General features: G+C 42.0%; 1 protein-coding gene across 2 annotated transcripts in view; it reads left to right on the top strand.

Moving 5' to 3' along the window:
* Nucleotides 1-123: 123 nt before the first annotated feature.
* VXN (vexin) overlaps nucleotides 124-10,613 on the top strand; it is a 28,809-nt gene continuing 18,319 nt past the window's right edge. For both annotated transcript variants that reach the window (XM_063393163.1, XM_063393154.1), the window contains exon 1: nucleotides 124-10,425. The gene's annotated coding sequence lies outside the window, so the exon portion shown is untranslated. The remainder of the gene's footprint in view (nucleotides 10,426-10,613) is intronic.

Genomic DNA, 10,613 nt, shown 5'->3' with positions numbered 1-10,613 from the left:
GACTGTGGTTTCTTTCTTGCTCACTAGTCAGTGGAATTGACTTGCATAAAAGTTGGAGCAGATTTCTTGTGTTACTGAAGGCTTTTTTGTGCTTGAGTGGTGGTCAAAGGTGGAAAAATGTTCTAAGGGATATTTCAAACCATTTTATGAATTATACTTCTATTTAAATTATCCATTATTTTGTTTTAAAGAATCATGCTAGTTAAGAAACAATGAAGGTCATTTTTAATTAGGGAGGGGAAGTCTCCTGCAGAAAATATCAGCTTACTGTACACTGTTCTGCTTTATCATCTTTTTACCATCTGGCTTTGCTAAGAAGGCATTTGAACTGGGGTGCTTTTTCATTGTTTGGTTAAGAAAACTCTACACCCTTCATAGCTGTTTGGAAAGGGCTGCTTGAAAATTTGGTTTGGGTTAAAATTCTGACATATATTGTCATATATTTCTCTTTTCTCTTACAATCTCTATAATTTTCATATATTTATCTTTCCTTTTATACTCTGTATGAGATGTTCATCAGAGGAGCAAAACCAGAGTAAAGCATGGTCACATACTCAACAGGATCCATATAACAGCAAGACAGCATCCATCATGCTCATTCTGTCTCTCTGGAGGCAGCACCTCCCTTTTCCTGCTGTGTAGTGTGGAAGGAAGCTCTCAACTGTGTCTTGCTTTGCTGTGAATCAATTGCTTCTGCTGAGCTCCTGCAGGTGCTGTCCCTCAGAGCGCAGCCACCAGCTTGAGGAAGTGGCTGTGTGCTGTGGTTCAATATTAAAAAATGGTGGTGAAGCATTTGTCTGCACAGTGCCCCACAGGGAGCCCTGGTTAAATGTGGGAATGAGCAGGCACCTTCCGAGCAGTTAACCAGCTGGCTGGCTGTCAAATGAGAAAGGGAAGTGGGGAAGGGAGAAAGGAAACTAAAATTTTTATATGATTTTCCTTTATTCAAATAGTTCACATGGTTGTGTGTACAGTTTGTTTAAATCACATCCTGCTTCATGTTGGAGTCTTTCAGCATCTGATTCATGCTGCTACCACAGCACAAGACAAATGAGAGAAGAACCCCGTGGCTTCTGGTGTGCATGTCTCCTTCTGCTGGGGAGGGAGCACTTTTCAGTCACCCTGTCAGAGAGTTGAAGGCTCTATGCTTACACCTTTGCATTTGTGCATTTGTCTGATCAAACTAGTGCTCTCCTAGAATCTGGGGACGGATGTGTACTGCATATCGAAGCCTTTCAGTGCTGTTAAAGCAGGTAGCTGGTAATGGTTGAACACTGGTTTTTAGCATCAGAACAGGTTTGGCAGCCATAGGACTGCACTGCCATGGTGTGATACACGTGTGGTTTCCATGTCCTTCTGAACCTTCCCCTCTGCTGAAATTGCCCACAAGTACCTCTGTCATGAAGGCTGATGTTGTAATAGCAAGGGATTCACTTTATTATATTGTGCAAAGCTGATGTATTTGGAAAGAAAAACTTTCTGTCAAAACTTTTTGTCCAGCCCTGTTGTTCAAAATCAGGCTGGATGAGGCTCTGAACCCAGTCTAGTGAAAGGTGCTCCTGCCCACGGCAGGGAGGTTAGAACTAGATCTTTAAGGTCCCTTCCAGCCCAAACCATCCTATGGTTCTATATGAACTATTGGTCTGTTTTGTCTTTCCACTCCTGTCTTTCTCCAGTCTGTGGTAGCAGTACAGATTCATGAAAAGACAATCTTTTTGTCCAGGAGCCTAATTCATGGCAGTCATGCTGTGTTTGGGGGGAAGATACTCTCTGGGGAACTGAGCAGCGTGTGATTTCACTGCAGCAGAGCACTCTGATGGGCTGCTTAGGGAGGTAGGATAACTTCTTCCAGCACACTTTTTATCTGTCTTTTATGCCAGTATGGCAGTTATTGGCAGGCTGTATTTTCAGCTGAAAGAACCTCACACCTAACTTCCTATACCAGGTAAGCTGCAGCTCCTGATGGTTTATAAAATAAACCTCATACCCCCTTCGATACCCATATTTTACAGATGAGACAAAGGGGTTTATGTAATATCTAACCTAACATAAGCAGATGGTGCTGTAAGAAGGGACATTTCTGTTTTCCACACCTCTTTGGCTGCATCAAGGTCTTCAACTGATTGTGAAATCTCTCCCATGGACATCAGCTACATGTGAAAATTTCTCTCATGGACATCATTCTCCACCACCAATTATTAGTTACTAGTAGAGATTTTCTGAGGAAAAATCAAAGGATCTCAAGTTGCCCCAGAGTGCTGTCTTTCAAATAGTGATGATGTAACAGGGTGTCACACCCTGGCTCCTGAGCAGTGGTAGTTTTATTCACAGCTGAAGAGCTACATGGGGTTTTTCATGTATTATCTCACTAAATTACTCTGTACTGGTATCTCTGTAGGGAACTGGGGTAACCCTGTAATTGTGAGTGCCCAGTGGTGGTTGGGCATGTGTGTGAAATCTGGGAGGGTGGTTCTTGTGGCTCCTGTTACTGCTGTGTTACCAAACCCTCTGTGATCTGCTATTTTAGATTATGCTGAAATGCAAATAACAAAAATAAGCTTGTTTGAGAGCAGCATTTAACTCTGTGTTCTCTGAGATCTGTGCAGGTAAACACAACTCAAAAACTTGCCCCTATGATCACCCACTCAGTCCATTTACATTGATTAGATTAGCTTTGAGGAGCGAGTATGAACAAGTGCATATGTAGTGCTGGTGAAAATCATTTACCAGCAGGTATAGTTTTATCTGGCGTACCAAATGAAAAACTTACTTCACAAGGTAGAGCCTGCAGGATGGCTGCTTGGGATTTATAGATATGAGAGCAGCTGGTACAGTAGTTTGTCCATCCCCTCATTTCCCTTGCCTCTTTCCATACCAGTGCTGGTTTTCTCAGCAGTTAAGAAGAGAATGAAGCAAAAAATATGTACCTAACATGCCTAAATCTTCAAATACTCTCACCATCATACTGTGTGAACACACTTGGAAGAAACTGTACCTAGGTTAGTGTGTTTGCTCATTCCTGTTGAACTGTCTTGTGCTGTGGCTGTCATCTTCTGTCTTGTGGTTGAGTTTCTATCTCCCTGAGACCTGAAAAAATGGATGAGAAAGAGCAATGGTTAAGGGACACAGCCAGTGTCTGTCTAGGCCCTTTCCATAACCCCTGAGTAAATCTGCTTAAGCATCTCTGTGCTGCAGGACACGTGCAGTGTGCCTTGGATTCAACAGCTCCAACCAGATAAATCCATCACTGCATTAAACGTGTCTGTGCAGGGCGACAAGGGCAGCCTGATGCAAGGCAGCAGAAGGCCTAAAGGTAGGGTCTCCATGTTTCCTCAGACCATCCCTCTGTGCTTGGTAAATAAAAATGAACTTAATTTAATTCCAAGCACCAGCCAGTGAATACAGAAAGTGTTGCCACCATTTTCCTGATGTTTCCAGCAGCTGTAGCTCACAGTGTTGCACAAGCTGCTTGTCTGCTGCAGTGTCAGTCCTGAGCAGACTGACACTGAGTGAGAAGAGGGTCTCCCACACCTAGCCATCTCCGCTAATCCTGCCTCCAGATCTGATTTAATCTTTGTCATACCACCTGGCCATCTGTAGAAGAAGAGAGTCCTCTGAGCAGTGGTGTGGCAAGACTGTCAGTGACCAACTTTGCAGAGCTCTCAGCTCTCTTTGTGCATGCATATTTTTCAACCTTTCTGTTTACCTGCAGTGCATATATGAGAAATCACATAGGATCAGTTTGTCATAAAATGTTTAGTGTATAATATTTAGGTGTAGTGGTCCACGAGAATAAGCAGAAGCTTCCACTGTTTGCTCTGAATTTCTCAAACAAAGTGAGACAAAACAAAGTGAGACAAAAAAAAAAAAAAATAGCCCCACACCTGGGTTATATTAGGAAGGCTGTAGTTTCCTTAGATGCAACATTTCTGAATGCAGTTTTATATTTTGCCAGTTCTAGTCGTCCATTAACCCACTAAAATGCCATTCCATTTCTTTTTTTCCGCAAAGTACCGAAAGAGCTGTCATAAGTGAGTTGGTAGAAAATGCTGTCCAGCCAAAAATAAGAGGAAGAACCATTTGACACAGGTCAATGGAGTGCTAATCAGGATCTAAAGTTAATGGCTTTCCTAGTAATAGAAGAGGAGGATAAAAAAATACTTTCAGTCTTTAGTTTCTATTGAAAAATTACATGTACCCCATTTTCAGAGAACTCTAAGTGCAACAAATGGCAGCAGCTATTTTCCTTATTTCTCTGAACATGGGAATTAAAGGGGAAAATTAATTTACATCCATGTGGTGGCATAGTTAAGTAAAGGCAGAGGAAATGTGACTTGTATCCTTTGGAGATAATTCACGTGTTAATTTGTGTCACCCTGTAGAGCCACATAGTTTGGTTCCTTGGCCACAAACACTGGCAACACAGACACCACCAAAATCAACTGAGCAGCCAAGGAATACTGACTGTGCTGTCACTGTAGTCTGAGTTTCCATTAAATGTTTTATTTAATCTATTATTACTTTATCATGAAATATATAACTCATAGGCCAAAAGGGTTTATTGATGGGGAACTTCTCCCCTGTATTCCTTGACTTGCAGTGACTTTGACCTACTTTAACAGTGCACTTGTGCTTTTTCTGGGTGTTTGACCATAGAGCCTTAAATTAGCAAGTTGACATTGAAATGCTGATTTACACCTGCAGTCAAATGGATAACACATGTTAAGGACTGATTGTCAGCAGCTCCAATACGTTATCGCTTCATTCTCTGGCATTGTTTCTTGCCTTTATGGGATTTAAGGACAACATTGTGTGGCATTGTTGTTATGGCTATGGACACAGCTGTGGGGGGCTGACACTGTGTATGGTCTTTGTCATTTATCTAAAAGCTGACATCACTTTCAAAAAATGACTGTGAAAGTTTGGATGTTTAAGTGTTGCTGTATGTTTTAAGATAGAGTTGGGAATTAAAAAAAAAGCTTGTTTGCTGGCATAAAAAACCCAAAACAGTTAACACTGAATGACTTGCTCTTCTGACCTTTTCACCTTAAGGAAGATTAATGGTGGTTTAGATCAGAACATCCCCCCTGATCAGGGTCTGAATGCTTCAGGGATTCAGACAGACAAAAAGAGTCATTTCACCCCTAGGTCACCAGCATGGCCCTATGGTGTCTCACTAGTGACCACTGGATGATTGCTCAGTAGTTTATGTGCAAGAGTTGGTGGTCATAATCCATTTTCCAATGGACAGGTCCCTGCCTCATGAAAGCTGCCACCATGTGCTTATCCAAACAGCGAAAAATGGGAATTAACATGAACAGCCTGCATTACATTTGCCTTGCACTACTAAAATCTCAGAGCCTCTGTGTGTCAGTGGATCAGTCTCTCTCCAGGAAAGGGTTGAAGCCATGCTGGTGCCGTTCTGTGAGTGGTGGCACCTCGGTGTTCCCTTCTGGAGGGCTGCACCCTCTGCTCCCACCTCTGGAGCACACAGGTCTCATTCAGGCACACTCACACTGTCACCACTTGCATTTAGGACATCCTGGAATGTCACATCCCACAGCTTTCATGTAGCCATCTCTCAGGTTTGGTTCTTGGTTGGCCAAGCTGGTGTACTTCAAACCTGCTGTACTTGCATTTCAAATGGAAGACCTAAAGGTAGGACTCCTCAGTTAGTAAAACTGAGCAGAGAGCTGGCAGGCAGGTTTTGATTGTAAAGTAACTCCTTGTGACTTCTCCTGTCAGAAATTGTAATGTCACCAATCGTAAAGCCCGATTTGGGGGCCTACCCAACAGAGCTGAGCTAAAAACACCAAGGTGCCCAACAAAGGCAGCACAGGGTTGGCTGACAGGCACTAAAGGTCTGAGCGTGTCCTTCGCCAGGGACACCTGCATGCACACAGCAAGCCAGGCTTTGGGAAAAACTGCCAGACATATGAGTACACTTGTTCACAGCTGAGATGTTGAGCCTGAATATATAACATGGTTACACATTACAGAGAGAAAAAGTTGGAGTGCTGAGGTCTAAGAGTCTAGGAGTTGAGAGGATCAGACTTTAGGGGGACATCTAAGATGAGAATATGCATTTTTAAAATATTGTAAAAACCTGAAGGATGAGGAATCTAGACTTCTGTAGTTAGTTATTAGGGCCATGTCCATAGCAAGGCCCACAAAAACTCTTTCCTATTCCCTTTTGTTTTTGGGTTGGTTTTTTTTTTCTCCCAGGGTTAGCTCTGTACAGTACTTTCCTAGAAATGGACAGAACAGCTGAACAGATTACAGGTAGAACTGAAGCAGTAAAGGCAAATACTTAAGTGTAAAGGCTAACAGGATAAAGGAAAAGGACAAGTAAAGATCATGAGTTCTGCGAAAATCAGAGATCTCAGAGGCTGCTACGTGACTTTAAAAGTACTGACCTCTATGTAGCTTATAAGCTTGAAAATCCTCTCCTATGTATTTGCAGCATTAATTCCTCTTGTTATCTGAGGTGATCTACTTTAATCAGATTCCTACAAACAAGTCAAGTGCTTACAGCAGAAGATCTTTGACACCCCTACTTGGCAGCGTCAGTGGAGAGGACAAAGACCAAACCAGCAGGAAGATCAGATAAATCGCCTCATCTCAGCAAAAACTGTTTTAGGATAATTGGCATCAGAGTTTCCCCCCCCAGGCTCTTACCTGTATGCTGTATGGTTATTTGATGCACTGGCTGCACAAAAGGTGCCTCAAAGTAATCACATTTCAAAGAGACATCAATTCTGAAGCCTCCTCTGTCACAGTGCCAGCTCCTGTTCTACCTTGGTTCTTCACACAGGCTGCATAACTTGAGTCTGGATCAAAAGGGGACACATAAATTTGATCCTGCTTTTGCGTCTTTAGTGCACCTTCTACTTCTTATTTTCTAAGTTGCTAGTCCCATGGTCTCTGAGTCCAAATAGTGATGGTCCTTGTTTAAATTTAATCCCATTTTCACACAGAGCTTAAGCCAGAGGAGGCAATGCCATCTGATACCCTCCAAAGACCTTTCATCCCCACGGGAGCACATGTATCGCATGTGGCAAAAGGAGCTTGATGGCTGTGTGAGGACACACAAGATGCGTAAGGTGACAGTTCAGGTTGACTTACTCTTTAGACTTATCCATTGGAGAAATCCTAAGTATTTTGTGCCTGGTTACCCAAGAGTGGATTTTACTGCGTATGGTACAAGACTCAAGATGCAGCTGCAGCAAGAGGACTGCCACTTTCTAAATCCAGGAACCACAGGACAAGTTTTGATTAATGTGCTTGTTTGCCCAAAATGGCAGGAGCCAATAGTGGAAATAATCTTAAAATGTTTTAAAGGAAAAAAATGGGAGTGAAAAAAACCTTATCTAAAAATCATTTATCAGGGGAATAATGACCTCACTGATCAATTAGCTTGAAAAATTAATAAATCCATGACAAATGTAGTTAAAGATTAGCATCTTAATGAACTATTGTTGTCTCACAGCCCGGTTTGGACATATAGCTCCTTTGTTGACATTTTTAATTCTTTCTGTGGATTACCAGTACATGACCAGTATATGAAAGCTTGCTAAGCTTCCACGTGCTCAACCTGGCCCTAGCTTTAATACTGGCTTAGTGCAATCCCTGCTGTTGGCACAAGTTCTGTGGGACTGGAACCTTGTCGTGCTGGGCATTGTGTTTCTACCTAATCATCATATGGACTTACTCAAGTGTGTTTTACAAGCTTATGGCAAATTTGTGAATGCCCAATTATCTATATGTAACTTTTATAAGAGAAGCCAACCAGGGGTGTTTTTTTCTTTTTTTCTTTTTCTTCTTTTTTTCAGAATTATGCAATATCTTTCTGTAACTAGGGGGGGAATGCTTTCAGTCTGGCTTCCAGGTCTGGCTGGTATTTCCTTTCCCGATTAGCAAGGAAGCCTGTGCACTCATCTTTTCAAACTGCACAGCTCTTGCATCTCTCTCTCCTGGTTCCCTGCAGAGAATTTGAAGTTCAAAATGTTTTTTGAATGCCTCAATATTATTCCCATTCAGGAAAAATCTGATAGAGCACCTTCTAGACAGATGCAAATTCACATGTTACTTTTGAAAATGCTTCACTTATTTGCAGACCTTTAAGCCTTGCAGTGCTACTTTAATTTTGAACTAGTTTTGCTGTCTGCTACAAGCATGAAGTGAAGTTAGTGATAGTGTATCTGTCTCTCTATTCCTTTCATTCAGAGAAAAACGACAGATTATGTATGGCAAACTCACTTTGTAGTTTGCTTTTTTGGTTGGTTTTCCTTTCCAGTTATTTGCAGTTGTAGTTTTGTGGCCCTAAACTGAAACAAAGTGTTTTTTCTTCCACAAAAAAAAAAAAAAAAAAAAAAAAAAAAAAAAAAAAAAAAAAAAAAAAAAAGAAAAAAGCTGCTGGGATTGCATCATGCAGAAGTGGTTTAGAGTAGATGCCTGCAGTATGCATGTGCAGCTTCATCCCATCTTATTTTTAAATGGTTATCTGCGCATCCCTCTGGTTCACAATCCTATTCCAAAAATACCTGGGGTTTATCCTTATCATATTGCCCAGCTAACAGTAAGAAATAGGCTCAAGTGGCTCAGTACAGATTAGATTTGCCTCTTATGCAACAAGGTACAAGATCCAGGGAGAAGCCAGAGACCTGTCTTGGGAAGAGCTTTTTCCTTCTCGGGCCAGGGAATCCCTTGGCAATAGCCCTTGCACATGTTGAGAGTATCCCAACAACTTCACTGGAAGAATAGTGCACTGAAGTGGGATTCATTTGTTCACAGAGGCCAGGATAAATAAGGCCTAGAAGTTTCTGATTCTTATCTTAAATAAATCAAGTTCTAATTACAGTTTTTTGTAACAATATTTTTAAAATTTGATTCCTTTCAAGTTTAACAGCTCTGGCATATTTGGTAAACAGGACAAGCATCTACATTTGTTTCTTCCAAATATGTCCTAACAGATGCAGGGTTTGGGAAAAGCACCTTTGCCAACTCCCCAGAGGGACATTTCACCAGTTTATGGGATTTTTCTGCCATTTGTGCAAGGTTTGCTGAGCCTTCTGGTGTTTTCAAGGGCTTTTTTCCTTTCAGCCTCAGCAAACATTTCTTCTCCTCCATCTTTCCCTCCTTTCTACCCACATTCCCAAGAATCAAATACTTGCCTGGTCCAGACCTGCAGATAAGGTTAGATGTGTGTTTTGTCTGTCTGACATGTGTCTGTTCTAGTGTCCAGAGTTTTCCTCCTCCTTCTCCACCTCCTCCTCCTTCTCAGTTGCCCCTGTTCACCTTTGGTAACCTTGTTCTGGCACCAGGAAATGTTTTGATCCTTTACTATCAACACAGAGAGTGAGTATTTGGTAAACTGCTGTATCACAGCCCACAGGGAGGAATTTGGATTCAACGTGTTCACTTGGGAGTCTTAGGTCAAAGACATGCCCCAGGGCAAAAGCTTCTTAGGGTCTTCTTGTGGCTGCAGTGGCACCATGTGAATTAAGTCAATAGCTCATTCCTCACTTTAGTAGAGAAGAAAAAAATTGACCCTGGTTTCTAGATATTGTATGTATGGAAGGAGATACCATGTGAGATTGTCTGATGTGGTTCTGCAATTCCTAGGCTGGACATTGGGGAAAGTTTCTCCTCCAAGTCTAAAATTACTGCCTGCACTTCTTTATCAGGTAGCATGCAGTAGAGCTTTTGAAGTACACTTCCTGCAGATATAATTACACCTATTTCATACCTAACCCAAACACTGGACATTTGCCCAAAGTATCTCCCACACAGATAGAAAAAAGTAGCCCAATATGTGCAGCTCTTCTCTTGAAGCCACATTAAGATTTCTTGGAAAACCCTGAGCATTCGTAGTGCTCAACTACTCTGCAAGATCTGGACAAAATGAAGAAGAAAACTCCTTTCCATGGACAGGGGAGAATTCATTCCCAGATGAGGATCCATGATGAGACATATTATATCTGTCCTCCTGAGCCCTATTTTTCTGCCCAAATCCTACCTGCCTTGTACCACAGTGAATGCCAGCTGATGACCAGCTCCAGAGTCTCACTTCAGTTTCCACATCCCACCAACCCTCAAAGGACGAAAAACCCAATACTTGCTCTAATGTTAAACCCCATCTATGATTTGAAAAATATCTGTAGGTCATACCTAGAATTAGGAAAACAATGACTTATGTCCAAAAGTGCCGCTCTTCTCATAGGACTCTGAATATCTGAAGGTGAAATAAAGGGTGGGTTAGATTTGTTATAGCTTTTTTTTTTTTTTTTTTTTTTTTTTTTAATTGACTATTCAGTGTTGGTCTTCATTATTTTTTTTTATCCTTTCGAAAGCTTTTAGAGCCTCCTGCATAACCGCCTCCGCCCCATTCAGTGGTGAATGGACAGTGCGCTGATCTTTTTCTCGGTGGGTAATGGATTTGGGTTGATTGCTTGACACAGGGACAATAGGGGGGTAAACAATCGCCTTCGCACCCGTGCGGCTCCCCATCTGTTGAGTGCGTGCGCCTTCAGAGGCAGCCGGGCGGGGACAGATGAATGCGCCAGCCGAGCCTGATGTTAATGACATCAGTCATACAAGCAGAACATGTGGCG

The sequence above is a fragment of the Prinia subflava genome, chromosome 1, assembly GCF_021018805.1.
Source record: "Prinia subflava isolate CZ2003 ecotype Zambia chromosome 1, Cam_Psub_1.2, whole genome shotgun sequence".
NCBI lineage: Eukaryota > Metazoa > Chordata > Aves > Passeriformes > Cisticolidae > Prinia > Prinia subflava.
This window is presented reverse-complemented; position numbering and strand designations above follow the sequence as displayed.